Source organism: Dreissena polymorpha, chromosome 1, assembly GCF_020536995.1.
Source record: "Dreissena polymorpha isolate Duluth1 chromosome 1, UMN_Dpol_1.0, whole genome shotgun sequence".
Taxonomy (NCBI): Eukaryota; Metazoa; Mollusca; class Bivalvia; order Myida; family Dreissenidae; genus Dreissena; species Dreissena polymorpha.
In genome coordinates, this window is record NC_068355.1 from 43,418,128 (window position 1) to 43,438,621 (window position 20,494).

General features: G+C 32.8%; 1 protein-coding gene across 8 annotated transcripts in view; it reads right to left on the reverse strand.

Moving 5' to 3' along the window:
- Positions 1–19,332, reverse strand: part of LOC127878467 (plexin-B-like) — a 170,572-nt gene extending 151,240 nt beyond the window's left edge. For 4 of the 8 annotated variants that reach the window (XM_052425043.1, XM_052425038.1, XM_052425050.1 and 1 more), the window contains exons 1-3: positions 19,146–19,332; positions 18,411–18,492; positions 17,350–17,641 (exon numbers count right to left, since the gene is read on the reverse strand). The gene's annotated coding sequence lies outside the window, so the exon portion shown is untranslated. Of the gene's footprint in view, positions 1–12,971; positions 13,080–17,349; positions 17,642–18,410; positions 18,493–18,929; positions 18,970–19,145 lie in introns of those variants that run through there. The other 4 variants (XM_052425003.1, XM_052425010.1, XM_052425018.1 and 1 more) reach the window with 4 other exon arrangements.
- Positions 19,333–20,494: the final 1,162 nt, after the last annotated feature.

Below are 20,494 nucleotides of genomic sequence, written 5' to 3' on the forward strand. Positions count from 1 at the left end.
ACTGATGTCATCAGTGCACAGTGGGGGAACATCACATACAGGAAGCAGCAGCTCTGATAATGTGATGTCATCATTTTCTCATTAGAGAAACTGCTGTACACATGGTACACTCTGGGAACCCAGAGAAAGGTGATGACAAAATGGTGATTACCTCAAAGTTTGCAGGCAAGTTTCCCAAGCCAGATCTTTATCCATGGAACACATGTATGACTTGTTTACATGTTTCTGTTTGGACTGAACATGTTACACAAGATGTGGAAGATGTTTGTTTACAGTTGGATCCATCTCTGGACCTGCGCTACATGGATCTGTTACAGATCCATCAGCACTTCTGGGATACCCAGGACAGAGTGATACAAACATGGAGTGGAGCTGACAGCAAATGATTTATGAGATACCAGTTCTTGCTGAATAATCATTTAAAAATTAATATTCTGCACAAAATGTCTACAGGTTAATTTTAAGGACCAAAATCAGTATGAAATAAATACCTTTGAGATACTCCAAAGTGAAGGAATCCAAACATGAGATGGAGCAGACAGGAATGAGTTATGATATATACCTTATTGAGAAACAAGAATTTAATTATGTATAGTATTAAGAATTTTCCTTCTGTTCCAATGTAAGGGACAAAATTAATTTGAAGTTACCCACATACATGATAACATTGGGCTTAAAACATGAAGTGGATCAGATGATAATGAAAAATTATAACATTTATCGATAAATATTATGGACTAATTTTAAGTTAATGGTCCATTTACTCATAAATATTTGATATATCTGCTCAAATTATATTAGAAAATTTATAATACATGTCCTAACAGAAATGTGTCAAAAAAGAACTGTGGCAATTTATCAGTACTGGATTTGACTAAAAAATGAGTGTTACAAACAATATTGATGACAGGTATCCTCCATCCTTAATCTTAAGCAATAAATTCATGCAAAAGAATGCAAAAAAGCAATATTTTTGCGTACTAGGAACTGTTTTTATTTCACCTGTTTTTGTTACCACGGCACCTGCTTAGACAAGCAAGACATTCTGGTGAACAGTTATCTGCCTAATTGAACACTGCATTATCTACAATTCCAGGTACAAATGTCTGAAGTCTTGGAACTAAATGCTTTGAAGAACCAAATCAATTAGATTTCGCTTGCAGTTATGATAATGTTTTAATAGCTAGAACATGCACTATGCAATTATACAATATGAATTGTTAATTCTCTTCAGCAAGTTTGAGGCAGTGCTAGGCAGTTTATTATTATTCCAAGATAAAATGATTGGAATCCAGACGGTGAAATAATTGTACAGGCATTTACAAACAATAAAAGAAGCTACAAAGTAAGGATACAGTATAACTGCCAAGGTATGAAGTGATAAAATACACATTGTTCGTTGCTTTTTTTCACAGCTAAAAACCTAAAAGTATTAAATTTGGAAGATACACACACACACATAAACACACAAGCTTCTTGAATAATTGTATTTGCATATTGGTGTCTGACTGAATTTCGCTTCAACAGCCAAATATCCAAAAGAAAAAATCATAAATCTGTAGCCACAAGCTGCCAACCAATTAAAGCAGCCAGCAGTCACACCCTAAGATCTATGAGCAGCCTTTTAATAGACAACTTAATGGTTGTTAGCATTTTTGATGGCAGATATATTTCTGTGATGTCTGCTCCATTACCAATGTAGCACTAGACCCCACTTAACGCTCCAAGTCACCGCCAATTACTTATACACCCTTGTTCATCCACTTACCAGAAACCTTACATATCCAAGTACTTTTGGAGAGTTACAGCCTCTAATTAGTCAAATTTGTTAGTGGAATCCAAGCCTGGATTCTGGCAATGTTCATGCTTTTAAGCAGGCATTTGGTTTCACTAATAATCATTAATTCATGACATAGTGGTTTGAAGTACTCCTAAAGCCTGGTGGAAAACTTTTAATTATTTTTAGCAGTTTTTGCTTTTTTATCAATCAATAGTGTTGTAGCTGTGATCTTCGAATTATGTAATCATGTCCAATACTAAAGCTTCCAGTATTACAAAAATACACTTATATCCCTCAAAAAGAGCTTAGATATTCAGATACACAAAAGCAAACGGACTGAATACTGCAAAAATTTAACCACCCCTTGTAGTCACTGTTGTTTGTCAGACTGAATGGCTAATGATTAACCCTTTCCCACTTATAGATACGTATTTTCATGCATGACTGTAGTCCCTTAGTAAGTTGGATTTAATTTAAGACCTTTCTTACTAGATTCAAATTTTAAAGGCTTCATTTTCAACCCTAAGATACTGATGAGCAGCAAACAGCATAAAACCTGAACAGACTGCGAGTTACTCGCAGGCTGTTCTGGTTTTATTCTGTTTGCAAAAGCCATTTTCACTTGGCTTCTTATTGGGGAAAGGGTTAAATCAAATGCTTATTGTGATTCACTTTCAAATGAATCTTCAGTGGATTCATTGAAGTCCTGACAAGAATGGAATAACAATATTATACATGTACCACTGTTACATTGTTCTGTTTTGTGAAATATCCCTTTAACTCTGAAACAAACATTTATGTAATTACAAAGAAAATTATAGAAATTTAACATTAAAAATTGTCTTTCCATCTCTATTAATAACAAAGTTGTAGAATTTGCATGTTTAAAAAAGAGCTAAAAATTCTTTATTCCATCAAAGTATATTTTTATTGCACACTTTAACCCTAGGTGATCCTAATGAGTTTTATCATCTAAAATGTTTGCTGCCACTTCCTTGTAAAAACCTGGTTTAAAAATGATTATCATTAAAACCTCCTTTAACCAATTCTGAAAATTGTTTCCCATTAGCTTTATCAGAAATAATTTTCTTTTATTTTTTTTCTAGTCATTAACTGAAGTGCCCAATACTCCAAGATCCAAAATCAAGTGAACAAAATATGGCAATGTTTATTGCAAAACAAACATATATATTTCCATTTCGGCAGAAATCTTTATTGTTCCATTAAGTGACTAGGAATGTTTTGCAACTTTATGGCCCAGTAGGAGATAAGATTATTGTTATCAATCTCCAGGCACAAAACAGAATTTATGCCAAAATTACACAATCCCAGCCACTCATGTTTCAGAACACATGCCAAAAAAGATGTTACATTTTGTTGCAAATATTTTATTGTTTACTTTAATGTCATATATTTTGAAACTGAATCTTGATGGTTGCCATGGTAACAATGCAGTTATGTGTCACGCGAGTATTTTATGGACTGTTACTCAGCACAAACGTTCTCTTAATGCATGGCATTGCATTTCAATAACATTTTTTAATCACTTACTAAAGAAGAATGTATTTATTGAAATAAATTGAATTGCAGTAAGAATATATACAAAACAAGCTAATATACTGATAGTAATAAATTATTTGCAGCTTTCTATACATAAACAACAAGATGTGTATGTGAAACACTATGTCCCTCCCATATATTTGACCTTTGACCTTGAAGGATGACCTTGACCTTTCACCGCTCAAAATGTGCACCTCCATGAGATACACATGCATGCCAAATATCAAGTTGCTATCTTCCATATTGCCAAAGATATGGCATATGTTAAAGTTTGACGCAAACCAACAACCAACAAACAAACCAACAAACCAACCTTAACCAACATACAGACAGGGCAAAAACAATATGCCCCCCAGTATAGACTGAGGGACATAGAAATATCAAAGGATTTACATATGTGTAATAAAATTATTATCCACAGTGTCATTGGGAATCAATTTTTGCTGTAAACAGGACTTCAAATAATATGTGCATGCTTCCATAAAACATCAAAGTGGAGGTCTGTCATGTCTAACAGTTACAGTTAGCCTGGTCAAGGTCCCAATGGGAGAGCAATAAAGCCATTGGAATTCCAATGAACAGCTCTGTAAATGTCACAATATCAGTGCAAACTACACAAATCTTATTTTGACTGAAGGGTAATTAATATCTCTGATGCTCACATCTGAAGTTAAATGTAGTCTGTTTTCAATAAAACTAGCTTTTGTTGAAAGAAATCCAGAGAGGGAATCATAGTCTCTAATCCCATATTTCCAACTTCTCATATAGCTTTAATCTCTTACCTTTCTTCAAAGCGTTCTGCTGATGAGAAACATGTACGCTCTGCCACAAAAGATTAACCAGCTAATTAACAAAGCTGACTGGCAAAATCTGTGAATAATCAACTAAAAACCGAAGTCCTGAAGTTGCATGTGAAAAGTATGTTCTTATAATAAAAAATGTTAATAACATTTTTAGCTCGGCGTTCAAAGAAAACCTGAGGTATTGTCCTAAGCCAGCTCGTTGTGTCGTCCGCCGGCGTCGTGCTTAAACCTTGACATTTTGCTCTAAAATCAAAGTGCTTCCACTTTAAACTTTGAAACTTCATACATGTATGTAGATGCACCTTGATGAGTTCTACATGCCACACCCATTTTTGGGTCATTAGGTCAAAGCTCAAGCTCACTGTGACCTCTAAAAAAAAAAAAAATTCTGACAAGCTTTCATTTATTCAAAACTGCACCCGCAGAAAACCGTTGGCACCCGTTATGCGGTGCTCTTGTTTATTATAAGAACAAACTTTTTACATTCAACATCAGGACATTGTTATAAACTTTCTGTCTCAAGCAATGTGAGTAGCATTGATGGTTGATACTTTAATATAGTATATTCTTTAATTTTTACAAAACCAAAGTAATTGTGCATAAATTATGAATGAATAAGACAGCGTGAGCCAATAAGTCTCCCATTAGCATTATTAATGTTTGGCCCTGGTTTTATGCCAATATTTAATCATTTGAACATTGAAACTTATACCATTCTTATATAAAAGTTTATATAAATCATATTTTCCCATTAGTTTGGAATTTATAAGGATTGTATGACATCATTTGCATTTTCTTTTCTGATATGTGAAACCGAGTATCCTCAGATGGCGGAAACCATTAGTGTTAGTATAGCATAATCTGCATCCATGGGGAAAAATATGTTTTATGGTTTTGAAAATGACCTTTTATTTATAATTATATAAAACGCATTCTGATGCAGCTATACATCCAGGAAGCAAACTGCTATTACCTACCCAGAAGACATGGATAACATGACATGATCGAAGACTGAATCATCCTCATAAAGAAATACTTAGAAGACATTTAATGGCAATTGACTGGAACCAACAAATTCACAGACATGCCAGTTACCTCTGTAAGAAAACCCCTGATATTTTTAAAGTGTAAAATATCAGGAAACAACCAACAAATGAAACAATTGACAAAAAATAGGTTTGTTTGCCTTCTTAATGACAGATTGGGTTTGATTGCTCTATGCCTATAATGGCCATTTGATGGTCATACAATTTCATGAACTGTTCATAAAAGTTTTGCTGAGGGTGATAACCTGATTCTGTCTTCTTTAGTTTTCTTGTAATTTGTAAAATCAATCTGATACTTTTTGTATGTTTGTTATAAAACTAATGCACACATTAAGTATTGCTGATTATAGCAAACAAAAACTATCATTAGAAATGGTTAAGTCATGCGTTTCTATAAACATCATGTACTGATCGATTTTTAACAAAAAACAGTCAAAAACAGTTTAGTGGAAGCAGAAGATGCCATTTTAAATTAGGTAAAAGTAGGTAGAATGACTACATTTAATGCAAAAGTTGGGCCAACATGGAGCCATGTAGAACATCCTACCTCAAACCTATGTAAAACATGAGTTATCAGACCACCTTTAACATTGTGTTGAAGAAAAAATGACAACAAAGAACAGGGCCAATCAACACATGAAAAATGTTTAATGTTAGACCCTATTTTTTCTTTGCTGATACACTACATGTTATTTATTAACAACAGTTGCATTGAAGCAAAATGGAATTAGTGTCAGATTATGGTGTTATCACTCCTAATGCATTTTACACATCTCACTAAATCCCTTCCCCCTGCTGGAAACAGAACTGACAAACATATTGGATCCCACTCATGCAGAGAGTATTACATTTCTGTTCCATTAACAAACCATTAAAATAATCATCATTCTTGCTGTAAAAAGATTTTACATACATTAGGGTTATTCATCACCACAAAGAATTTTCAGAAAGTTTAAGTGACAGTAGTTTTCATTTAAATATCATTAGTACATAATTCTATGTTTTTATTTTATTATATTTATTTATATCGAATAAACAGTATAAATTATCACATACGGAATAAGTCAGTATTTTATTTGCTAACTTTAACAGTTGCCTTTAACATAAATGTGGTACCATTGTTTGTCAAGCCCTGCCATTTTTTTTATAAATATTTATACATATTTCTTAATCATGATTGTTATTAAGTTACCATGATATGTAATATAATTAGACAATTTTTTGATATTGTGGATCAGCCATTATATGGAGAAGTTCTTTTCTTTAAGCAGATTCCTTTCAATGCCAAAACACCTATGAAACACAAAGGAACGAATACAAGATTTTTTTAAAGGATTTGGTCACATGGTTTTCAAATCATCACGTTTACCATACTATCTCTCACACAACTGTCATTCCATGCTTATAATGTCAGTACTTACATTTTCCCTGTATATTTGACCCTTCTGTTTTGCAATCTATGTCAGAATGTAATCTCAAACTGTGCCTTCAAAAAGAAAATATATCAACACATGGTCGCATTTTGTCAGATAATGACATAACAATGTGCCCTGAAAAGTGGTAAAATTTGGCACTGTTCTTATTTGATTATCAATTGAAGATACATTTATCATATACACCCATGCAATAAAGATTAAAATTGAATGTATTCAGAGTAATGATACAATTTTATGACATTTTCTGTTATTTCTGGATCAGCTCTTGAAATGCATTTACCACTTGTAGAAATGTCTAATAGTAAAGATTGATTAAGCAGCAAAACTTATTGCCCCAGAAGAATTTCAGAATTCTTGATAAATCATGGATCATACATTAAACTAAGCATGTAAAAACAGTAATTTATATTTAAAGGCTCAAGATTCACCTCTGTGAATCATTATTCTTAAAAAAAATAATAATATAAAGATGAAGTATCAGCGTAAATCCTAACTTTAAAATCAAGTTAGAAAATTTACGTTTGTAACTTATTAAATTATTAAAATAAAAGTTTAGGTAATGTTGTATTCTTTTTTCACTTTATAGTATGATACCGCTTGACATGTTTGTTACGAAGTGCACATACATTAAACTACATAACAGTGTTTGTAGATACACATTTTGCTAACATGTGAGCTGATCACATCATATGTCTCCTCACATGACTTATTATGAATATATTTCTTTGTCATCGAAACAAATTATTGTATGTTGATATTTGATTTAGACACAGTTTTTTCCACGCATTCAAATAACACTGCATTATGCGAAAAATTAGTGTTCTGGCATATGTCGCCAGCGTAGCTCAAGCCCAGCTTGCACATTTGCGCAGTCTTGTCATAGGCTACACTTTCCTCTATAAAAAAGCATGCAAGGATTTGTGATATCTCCTGAGTATCCTCCTCAGTATGATGGCAACTTTAATCAGATTCCTTTATTTTAAGAATGATCAGGATATAAACAGGATTTAAGTACCCAATACCATATCAAAACTTATACACATCATTAACAGATATATTTAAAAATACAATTTTTCCTATAATTTATTTATTCGCTTTTCCTAAACAAGGCAGAAATATGCGAAATTTTAAAGTTGTTAAAAAAGATTGGCAATGATGCACATTAAAACCATGTGGAACAGGAAATAGATGCAGAAGGGTTCTCCCATGTGCAATCCCTGTACAAAAAATTGGTAATAATTTCCTGTGATGACACAAAGAAGGCTGCCATGATTATGTTCCAAAGTGGCCATATTTCCATCTATTTGGATGCAATTGGTTAACAAATCCTTCTCACATGTGCTGTTAATTGTGTCATCAGGGGAGTTCGCTGCTTCCAGCGCAGATTAAGCTTGGTTATAAAACAACAATAAATCCATTCTGCTAACATAATAAAGCCGTATAAATCAAAACCAAGACAAGCACATTTTTGTTCAAGGAGACTTTCATCAGAACGTAATAAAATCACCAGCCATCCAAAAGATTTCTGTGATAATCGGCTTAAAACAGGGACGAGGCCTTACATCAACATCCTGAGACGCCCATAGCTGCTGAGAAATGACTTACCAGGTACCAAATCAATTAACAAACAGAATGTCAATCTTGATCACATACAGGTATATATCTTTTCCAGAATACATCACAAATGAACTGTTGGCAAATAAGTGCAGACAGAATATACTGGAGGCAAAACACTAAGTATTTATTTTTTCTACCAATTAAACACCTGTCCTAGCACACAGGTATGATGTGAGGTATTGGATTTTATAGTCTTATTGAAAAGTAACCTGCTTCAAGATAATGAAGAATTCCGCACTAAAGAGTTAAAATTCCATGAAATCACTTTTTCTCTGAACAATTGGTGGCCAGTGATTCCAGGGATTCGATCATGGGTAGGGTATTAATGTTTTATGTCATCAGGATATCATCAGTAACAGTTGCTAGCAGGGCTTGTGCCCATCAGTCATCACATCATAATTATAGTTTCAAATGTACTTCACCAAATTAAAATAGCTTGTATTAAAATTGCCATACATTTACATCAACATTCTATTCTATGCAAAATGCCTCTGTTTTTGAAATGGTTAAATTCAAGACTGTGATGGAATGATCAGATACTGAGGACTTTCAAAACAATGTCTTATATTCCTAACAAAAAATACTAGATTTTAAAATAAAAAAGAATCATTCATTAATAAATTTCATTTTTGTATACCTTGTTTCAGCATGTAAATGGCAGAATCTTACTTTTCATATGTTTTAATCTCTGTTGATTTTTCAACATAATAACTTTATTGCCTATTTGCGCAGAACATTTTATCATCAGATTTCAAAATACTGAAACAGTAGCATGAAAACTACCAAAATGATCTGATGTTTATTTTGGCATACAGACTGATTCTGCCTTAGTTCTTTCCCTTTGAAGGAATTTCCTGTCCAAAAACATCTTGGTTGTCTTATATTATAATTTTACTGTATTATAATTATTGTCGAGATATTGAGATATGATCATTTAAGTTATGGCGCCTGAGGACACATAAGAGAACAAAGGACACATATTTTCTTGTTATTAAAATCAATGTATAATTAACTTAATTATAAGAGCATCTTTCTGCAAACATGTTCATGTTTTTATAATTAAAGAGGTCTTTTTACATTTATGTTAATTGATAAAATTATAAAAAATGGTTTCAGATTCACAACTTTTCTTTCGCTATAGTTATGATATTTGTGAGCAAACAGTAATACTGAATATTTAACATGCTCTAAAATTTCCATTATATGCATCTTTTGACGATTTTAAAACGTGAAAATTATAAAGCGTTGCAATGCGAAACTATTAAATAATTTGGAGAGTTCTGTTGTTTTCACTATATGTTGTGATACCACGAGGATTGCTTATATAAAAATATAAAATACTGCATTAATTGTATGAGCACGGATGGCCAAGTGGTCTAAGCAATAGACTTTTACTCCAGGGGTCAGTGGTTTAAGCCCAGTTGAGGGTTACTTTTTTTTCTAAATAAATTAATGTTATTCTTGTTTTTTACTGGAGCTTTTTACATTTATAAATATATTTAATGACAAACTTCAATACATGCCAAAATATGTGAAAAAGGACCCTTTAAGTTATGATAAGAGCATCTGAAAAAAATGAAAAAATAATTGTATAAACATTTCAGTATTTCAATTAAGTGATTTCTGTAAAAGAATGTTTGTGGGTGTTTTTTTCATTTTTTATCATTTTACTTTTTTCCAATAGTTTAAAGAAACATGCACTATTCCAGTGACTCTTAATTTTGACCTTTAGTAAAAACATGTTATAGAAGCTATTAGAAATTTTCAGTCAATAATAGAACACAATTATTGGCAAGTGTTGAACACTTAAGTGAACAGACTGCACAGCAAGTGTCTGCACATGTAAACTTCAATCAGTAAATTGACAGGAGTTAATTAATGCCGTTTGGAGCATGTAAAGGGGCAGGGTCCCCAGTTTGGGGTGAGAGATCCCAGGGGTGCCCAGGGCTCATTCATCACTGTCAGTGATATCAAATCACACAGCCCAGTGAATGCTTGTACTGCTGGAGTGATTCAAGCAGAAATGCACCAAGATGAGGCATTGACTGGTGCAGATTTGTCCTTGTCAACTTGTTGAGTTACATTTCTTGATATGTTTGGGTATTAATAAAATTGTGATGCAGTTTTATGTTGTTGCTGTTTTGAATTTGTTGTGCTTTTATGATGTCTTAGCATGTATGGGTATTAATAAAATTGTGATGCAGTTTTGTGTTGTTGCTTTCTAGAGCGCATGACATGTTTGGAATAGTCCAAGCATATGAACAGCTTAACCCATTGCATGATGGGAAATTTGTCATCGGCTAAAATGTCATCTGCTGAATTTTTAAAATTAGCATTTTCTTCGATTTTTTTCAAAGAATACTATCAGAATAGCAAACAGTTTGGATCTTGATGAGACGCCACGTTCTGTGGCGTCTCATCTTGATCCAAACTGTTTGCAAAGGCCTTTAAAATTCTGTTCCAGCGCTTAGGGTTAAATAAATGATTCTAAGAATGATGTGAAGGATTTAGATTATTATGAATTTTTATATAAAATAAAGCTAAGTTTAATTGGATTTTTCCTACTTAATCATCAAGGGCAATTTATTGCCATTATTAGGTAGTCGTGTTATTACCATTCTTTTGTACTAGAACAACTTAGTTTAGTTAGTTGTAGTGAGGCAACTGATTTCAATTATCACAATTTTTTATTTGGCAGTGACATGCTATCAAACCATAACTCCAGGAGCATATGTTTCCAGGCAATCACAAAAAACACAATGGTCCTGAAGTCGCCCAGGATTGACCAAACATCCAGATAATCTGTTTCAACAAATAATTTAAACAAATACGAGCTTGTTCAGACAAAAGCCCATCAAATACTTGAGGATAACATTACACCAAAGCCATTAGCAGGAATTAAAATGGACCCTAAAAGCTTTTAAATACAAATAAGGCAAACATTTTGGATCTTGCAATATGCAAGGGGGGTAAAAATAGAGACATGCTGTCTTAAATGGGATTTATCACTTATGACTGTTTTGCATACACGTTTAAATACTTAAAAGGAGTCCATGATTTTGCAATGAGACTTTCGCATAAAATCACAGTTTCCAGATGAATTACATTTTCATTCATTATGTAATATATAGAAATATTTTTAGCTTATTAGAAAATTCTGACTAGGTGGATTAATAATGTCGGTTCAGTTCCTATATTGCATGATTGCTATACATTGTATGATTGTATAATAATATATTTGAACTTAAATACTTTTACTGGTAAGATAAACTTCTAAGTTTTCTTAAATGTTTATTAATAATAAAATGTCATGTGTGTAAATAGGTACCATTTTCTTAAGATATGTACACACTAAAAGGACACCAATATAATTATTCTCTATAAATAATCTGTAGCTTTACTCTTTCAGCGCTGGAACCGAATTTTGAGGGCCTTAGCAAACAGTTTGGATCCAGATGAGACGCCACAGAACGTGGCGTCTCATCAGGATCCAAACTGTTTGCTATTCTGATAGTAATCTTTGAAAAAAATGCTTATTTTAGAAATTCAGCAGACGAAATTTTAGCAGACTACAAATTTCCCAGCATGCAAAGGGTTAATACCCATGCAAGTAGGTGTTCAATAGATAAGCAAACCTGTCAGACAATCACCAGAGTGCTCAACAATTATGCATCAGGTGGAAATATTCTTCTGAAGTAATTATTGTCTAGTAAGAGGCTAGGTGTATTAGCTGCTAGAGGGGCATCAACCAAATTATGCTCATGTGGATGTACCTGAAGTGTTTAACCAAACCACAACTTATAAGCTTATCTTATCAGAGTTCATCAAATGCTTAATTAATTACTACACATGTTCTCTTATCTTAACAGTGGTGAAATCACCCACTACTTTGTTAAATGCAAATTGGTGATAATTCAACCACTCTCTTGTAATAATAATTGTTTGAAGGATTCTCCATAAATTATAATGAAAGGAAATAATATCTTTGCAGACACATAGATGAAAACATTTAAGGCCTAAGTTATAATACCTGTAAAATAACTGATTTTTTTTTAAGTTGCATAATTTATTTGAATTTTAGTTAGAATCATGTAATTTAAATGAATCATAACCATTATATTAAAAATAATGCACAAAAAGTATACATAATTATGTAGTTATGCCGTTTTCCCAAATGTCTGCATCGTGCCATGAGTGCATGGAATTTGTTTAGGATATTTGTTTTATAAAAGGCTCTAAATAACAATTGATTTGCCACATGCAAAAAATGGTCCAATTATGTATGTGGAAGGTGAAGCTCCTGTCAGCAGACTGTGAACATGTGCAGGTCTGCAGCTACAATGGCATAACACCGGTCATTTAAGGTGGATCGCCTTAAGAATTGCAAAAAGGCAATTGCTACATTCAATTTCAGGTTAAAGAGCTGACCAATTTAACATTTTTGATCTTGCAAAATAAATTTTCACCTTATTACATTTGTGACAATATCAATTAATGCACACAATTTTTTATCAAATCTCCAATAATGTAATACAAAATTTAAAACATATTTAGAATTTAGAATTGCGCACATTTAAATCATCTTGTGCAACAGTGCAAGTATTGAATAATATATATTTCTAGGCTGATTTAAAAGTTATGTTGCTAACCATTTCAAGTTTTTAAAATATTACAACTATGAATATCAGTATAAATACAATGTGTAGCAAATGTTTCAAAGTGGAAATACCTGAAATCACAATTGAATTTCCTCCACACAGTGTCCCCTTAATGTCCATTAAAAATTTGCACCATTAATAACCACAACTTGGCACAAGACTCCTGATTTACAGCCAGTCTTCTTTGCCACACAAAATTAACAAAAGCTTAAAGCATCAAGATATGAAAATCCCATAATCATCAGTATTCATTACTGTAGCAGTCATTCAGCATGAAATCTTGCGCACAGTTCCATCTCATTCCGTCCCATTCCCATCCATCACAATACCAGCATGGGAGATTTCCGCCACTATAACTGCCACTATCAGTGTACCCAATTAGCCCAAGGTGTTTTATCAGAACAGCTCATCTTGTGTAACTAGTAGCAGACTGGTACTTCTATAAACATTGCTGCCAATCAATCCCTCTCCTTTGAAAAGCCAGAGACTTAAATAATATATACAATCTATACAATATAATCATGTGTTTCCGTCAGTTACTTTTTGTATAACATGAAAACATTTAAAAGACCCTACCAGTGCCATGAACTCATGCTTTATTTATATTTTTTGACATAAGGTAGCATTTTCATAGACTCCTCCAACACAAGTTTTTTTTGCTTTATCACCAACGCTCACCTACTAATTTAAATGCTGCAGATATAGGCGCAAACAAAGAGTCCATTCCAAAGACAAATCTACCAAGGTCAACTTTGCTATCTTACATTTATAGCATTTATGTTTTATCCTTTGTTGTGTTCCTGCAGCAAAGATACAAACCCATTCCTGCAAACACCACTGGCTGCAAAAAGAATACAGTTAACCTACATAAAAAACAACTCTGAAGATTTTCTTAAGATACAGCTTTGAAAGCCTTTAAATAATGTTTAAGGTCACTATTCCAAAACATTTAATGCAATCCAACAAACTTAAATTATTTATTTGCAAACATATTATCCCATCATGGAAATTCACAAATAACCAGTATTGTGAATGAATGCAAAACTCACCCAGTAACAGCGTGAACAATTATAAATATAGCACATATAATTGGCAAATGTGTAAAGCACACTGCTAACTGTTGTTAATTCATTGCACACTCTTGAATCAATGAAGGACAATTAAATAAAGATAGAATGGCAGCCATGTGAATGCATAGCCAACCTAAACAATATCAAATGTTGTAGATAAAAAGGAAAACAATTGTGTTAACATGGAAAACGTGTCAAACTTATAATGGCCAAGATAGACAAAATCAAATATTTTGCTTAAATGACAAACATATCAACCAATATCTAACAAACACAAAACTAAATATTAACAAGAAATATCTTTAAAAAAGATATACGGCGTTGATTGTGGTCGATGTTTATGAACGATCAAAAGTTATCTCTATGAGATAAAAAGTAGCGGATGCCTTTTTTCTGCGCAGTTCTTAGCTACATCATAAGAAAATCAATTACGGGGTGTTGCGCCAGATTTCGTGGCTTATTTTGCTTTATGTGATTTATTACTCAGATATCTATATTTACAGAATAGAAAAACACAAGAAACATGAAAATAAACGAGTGCATATAGGTCAGCCGGCAATACTCGAATCTTATTTAATTGCATAATTATAGTATAGTGAATTATTGTGCTCATGCTTAATAAACTGGTCCAAATGGATAAATATTTCTAATTAATTTTATCAAAATTGGTCCTTATCATGCAAATGTTGAAACCATATTAAAAATCGATGATTGACATACCACAATAATATCGCCGAATATCTTTATTTAGTATCTCTCTGATCAAAACAGACTTCAAGTGCACAAAGTTTACGAGACGGCGTTTATATAAAGATTTCTGCAACTGACCGCAAACTGACCTTGATACCTTGCGGATTGGAATGCAATGCATTACAGTCACTACGTTATTGTCAGTAAGACCGGTGTAACACAATGATCGCAACCCCTTCTGCGAACTCCGGTGATGAACTGTATATAAACTCTGACTTTCACAAATGGCCGCGTAATGACCCGAAACCTCGCGGGTTTAAATGCAATGCAAGTAAGTACTAAATATGACAACATAGCCTTTAGTATAAACGCTTTTGCGCTGTTAATTCTCTGAAAATAAAAGGTGAACGCACAAACTGTATTTATGTCGAAAATTGATTGTAAAACTGTTCTATCTATTGAGCCTTTTCATTAGAGATAAAATTGTTTCATGCAGTAAAACAGTGTTACAAAGACGCGGATATGTTTCCAATGTTCTGGTGTTATACTCAAATCAGCCAATGGAATAAATGAAGTGTATTCATTCGTACCTAGCCGCGGGAAATTTTATTTGAGTATTATTGGACACTTACAAAGGTCAAGTCAGGGTGAAAAGCTGGCTTAATGCAGCTTACGCCGAAAAAAAGATGGCAAACATGTGAACCTATAAGGGCCAACATTAACAAAATCCAACATTATGTATAAAAGGCAAACTTGGTCTAGTACATGAACAAAATGAAGAGTTGTACATTTGGCAAATGGAAAACATTTGAACTCATTGGTAACATGGACATTAAGAAACTGAATAAATGACAGACATGAGATTATGACTTGTGAACCCATGGGGACTAATCTAAAGCATGATTTTCAAAACTTTTAGTCCATTTAGGATGTTGAAAAAGCACTTGCATTCTATGACAATTGAAGAATTAAAAGCCATAAATATACGATTCCACTGTAGCAGACTGCAGCCATTCAGCAGAACACTTGGCTTCCATAGCAATCAATAAGGCTCAGATAGAAATCACTTATGTTTCATCTGCCACAAAACATGTAATCTGACTTAAGCAAACATGGACATTTCTCCAAGAGGAAATTATATTTCTCCAGGCAACACAAAGGCTCCTGATATTTTTCAAAGCCCCCTTCAGAGCCGCAATTGTAATTAACAATGAACTGCTTACATTTATTAACTTTCCTGCGTGGGAATAATATATCTAATGGAAAGTAATTTTGTCGCAAAACCTTCTAGTCATGATTGAAGCTATTATTTTTATGCTTTATTTTTCAATGAAATACTTGATGCCTTCTGTCCCTGTAAATAATCTTATTTCAATTACCGGTAAAGGAAATTAAGAATGCTTTCATATAATACCTTAAGATAAAATCTTCTATAACATAAAATGTTAGTGTTTTTGTTGTTTATTCAATGCAAAACAGACTTAACTTATTTTTAATATTTTTCAAATGGAAATATTTTGTAGAGCTCTTAAATCATAGTCTGATAACAAATAGTTTTATTGTGATTTGATACAACTGATACAATATATTTATTATACTTTATGTTTAAATTGTTTCATATTCATATAATTATGCTAAGAAAATGTTTGAAAACCCAAGCACAATAATAAGGCATATTTAGGCCTTTGAACAATTTAAAGGGCTTCTCCATGATGTAAGTGTCTAAAAAAGTTACAGTGTCACTATTATAGCACAAAACATAATTACATTATACCCAATAAGTTATGTATAATTTACAAATATTAATACTTTAATAGTACAATATAACCCGAAATTGAGAACGACCAAGTTTATCATTTAGGCAAAACAGGAGGGGAATATAAGTGTTATAAAGCTAATAAATGATACAAATATTAATTTCTATAATACCCTTTTCATAAACCCATTTATGCCTTTTGGACTCTATCTATATATACTGCTAGTCGCCAACAATTAGCATTACAAGCAGGACTCTCCCATCCTTCTAAATTGGATCAATTTATTTCCAAAATTAGGGATGTCTTTTATATTTTTTTTTTTATTTAGAATATTTCTTACAGAAATTCCTTTAAACAAACAGCGAAGACCCTGATGAGACGCCGCATCATGCGGCGTCTCATCTGGGTCTACGCTGTTTGCCAAGGCCTTTTTTCTAGAAGCTAGGCATAAATGGATTAATAATTATTGATAATAACTCCAGGGCTAGTATAGCCCTCATGCAATTACTAAGACTCCTAATATTATTAACGTTGATTAAATTCAACATTTTTAGTTAACAGGAAATATTTTTACTAAAATATGTATTAAATGATATTTTTAACTACAACAATAAGAACAATAAGTGTCCAAGGGGTTAAATAAAAAACGAGATCATAAACAATTACAAACTAATAACTAATTGCATCAAGAACAAGTTGAACAACTCTGGCAAAGTAAGTTTTACCATTTGTGACTATCGAGGTATTTCTATACTGTGAATATGTGCTCAGTTAGCTGAATATAAGAAGTATTAAATGTCTAATTTATTAAACTAGAACAACACCAACATGTAGATCTAATACAAATAATATCTACAATAAGAAAAGCACCAATATATTGCAATTAAGGGTACATAATATAATATGTTTAAAGATGTGATTATAGAACTTACCAGTCTGCTAAAATCCAATATTTTTCAATTTTTTATTTAAAACAAAGTTTTTCAATCTTCTCCATTTTACCACTTTGCTTTCTGATAAGTGCAATTATAACAAAATTCCTCCATTAAAATATCAGAACAGATCCTGTTGACAACAGTCAGATAGCGATTGGGTACAGGTGTACAATTTTATGTGGGAAAACAAAAAAGTCATCTGCTCACATTGAAATCCAAAACTCGTTTGAAAGACTGGTTCACCAATATCCCTGACAGCATCTAGACGGCCTGCAGCAGCTGGGAAACACTTAAAGGAGACTGGCATGTCAGACAATTAAATATCATATTGGCACTAAAGTAGGGTTGACAATTTATATAGTCAATTTGTGCGACTCCAACGTTATCCTTAATTTTATTTTGCGCACAAACCTTAACCTGACTTTTAAATAAAAACAAGAGTCTTACAAAGATACATGCACCAATTAAGTATATACCGGTACATGTACTACATATAACAAATTCGGAAAAAACAGCTATCAAATAATACTGCTCACAAAAGGGGTAATTAAAATGGAACATTATGGCTTATTGCTACAAATGCCTCCTTTTAATGATAAATTTTGCTATTTGTTATACTGGTAGATAAATTTAAAACTATCTTCATCACTAAAAATATAATGCTCTAAATATGGTGATTCTTTCTTAATATCTTGCATGACGAATGACACATTTGCTGTCTGGACAAGCTTAACATTTGACTTTTAATCTCTATACAATTCATGTTTTAATAACATTGCATATTTTTACTTTTTGTTAAAGGCAAACTATTACCCTTGATATCTTGTATGTTCATACATTATTGCATGAGAATAACATTCATTTAAATCCATAGTTATGATATGTATGTAACTGTACTCTGGTTTTATAAAGTTCACATCTTGGATACAGACAGCAATTGTAATGGAATTTAAAGAATAAATATTACTAACATGTGTATCCTTTTGAGATGCACATTATAAGTGAACACATATTCCACTGTATAATTATTTAATTTATGTAAGAAATTAAATACCCACTTCACAGATTTTGCGACTTGACAGCCGGACTACAATGAGGTGATCTTCTTTCGCTCTGCTTTTCCATGGATGGCTATTTTATCTGCAAATATAAATAATATACCAAGGGTTTAACCAAATATTTCATGGATATAAAAATCTGACAATTTATTTGAAATCATTTTCTAACTTTATTAATAGTAATAATTTTTAGTTGGGATATATTCTGCAAATATGTTCTGAGACAGCATACATTACAGTACAGGTATAATCAAAAGAAGTATATTATTGAGATCCATGACTCATTTGAATAAATTTAATATAACGTCAGGTTTGGATGCAAAGGAAGGAGTTCACATTACAGATATATTGATATAATACCAGTTTGTCTTCCCTTGGTCAGTTCATTTATTTACATTAAAAACGGGAAAGTATTATGAATATATTTAATTCCAATATATGCTGTGCATGTAAACAAAGTTTAATAACCAAAATTGGCAGTGCACAGCAGAATAAATATGTAAAACATGCATGACATACGCATGTCGAAGTTACGATAACGTGTATACGGCCCCCGAGTTATGCGTCAAGTGACACCGGAAGTGATCACCTAGTGACCTTTACAAAATGACGTTTCTCTTCTTTAAATGAAAGTGGAAAGTCATATTGATGACTGTAAGACATAAAATATACATTATTTCACTCAATAACACCAACCTTTTAGTATTTTGAAATGCATAACAACACAATAATTACCTCAAACTTTGCACCCTTCCAAAAAAACGTTAACAAAATCGCTCGTTGTGGAACCTCGTTATGAAACTACATGTGCTTGATGACCAAGAGTTCTACCAATTTTTGTAAACATGCATTTGTTTGACGAAAAAATCATAACTTAACATGACACTACAGAAAAAATTATGTTTCTGAACGTACTCTATCCTTACCAGCCTTACAATTTAGAAAAATGGCGGACCTGGATGAAAGCCGGAACAATGACTGACTGTGTCTTATCTTGACCTTTGAGAAAGGGGCAAATGAAATGTCATCTCAACAGAGACAAATGGCAAATTATGTTACAATCATGATGAATATGAAGTGATTATTTGGACTTGAGGCTGAGGCAGCAGAGCTCTGACTTCTAAGTATGACCTTGACATTTGAGTCAGTAACATGGGTCTTACAGGCTTTATTTTCATATTGAATATTTGTGATGTTACTAACTTATTGGAAAATAGCATGATGATTGATGAAGTTGTAGTAAAGCACGCACTAACACAAACACATGCACCACAACTCTTTGACAGCTATATCATGGCTGCCGCAAGCGATCTTGACAAAAAACAACAACCAACAATCAAGCGATTTCAACTTTTGTGACAGGCATTTTTATACAAGTCAAACCTGCTTGAGAAATCATTGCAGATCAACACATTAAAAAAAAAAAAAATTATGAACTTTAATGGGACTGATGCAATCCTATTAAAGAAAGCTAATGATATGCAAAGAAGAAACTATCACTACTTTCACTATAATCACCACTACTAGTACTTCTGCAACTTAAACAATACCTACTACCACAACCACTGCTAATACTACCACGGCTACTACTACTACTACAACTATTTCTACTACTACAACAACAACTACTACTACTTCCAGGGGCGTAGCTAGCATTTTTTGAGCTGTAGGCCCGGATGTGATACTAATAAACGGGGGGTCCGGGGGTCCTCCCCCAGAAAATTGTTTAATCCTATAAAGACTGTGGCGAGATTTAAAGCATATATAGACAAATAATAAGATAAGAAAATATAAGACTTTGGCCTGTTTTTCTTTGATATTTTACTGTTTTATCTCAATGTAAGAGAACTGAATTTTACTGTACTATCTTGATACCAGAAAACTAAATTTTAAAACAATATGGAACAGAGAAACATTTAAAAGTGTAACACCCCGCTTATTCACAAGTCAAACCATGTGAATTATTTCCAATAATACTGTCTATAACGGCACGTGTTTGTTCGGCATCAAGGGACCGAACCGACCCGGATTCAGTCGATGGATCGGGATACGGGGGCAAGTGCTCCATTTTAATTTTCCGCGGT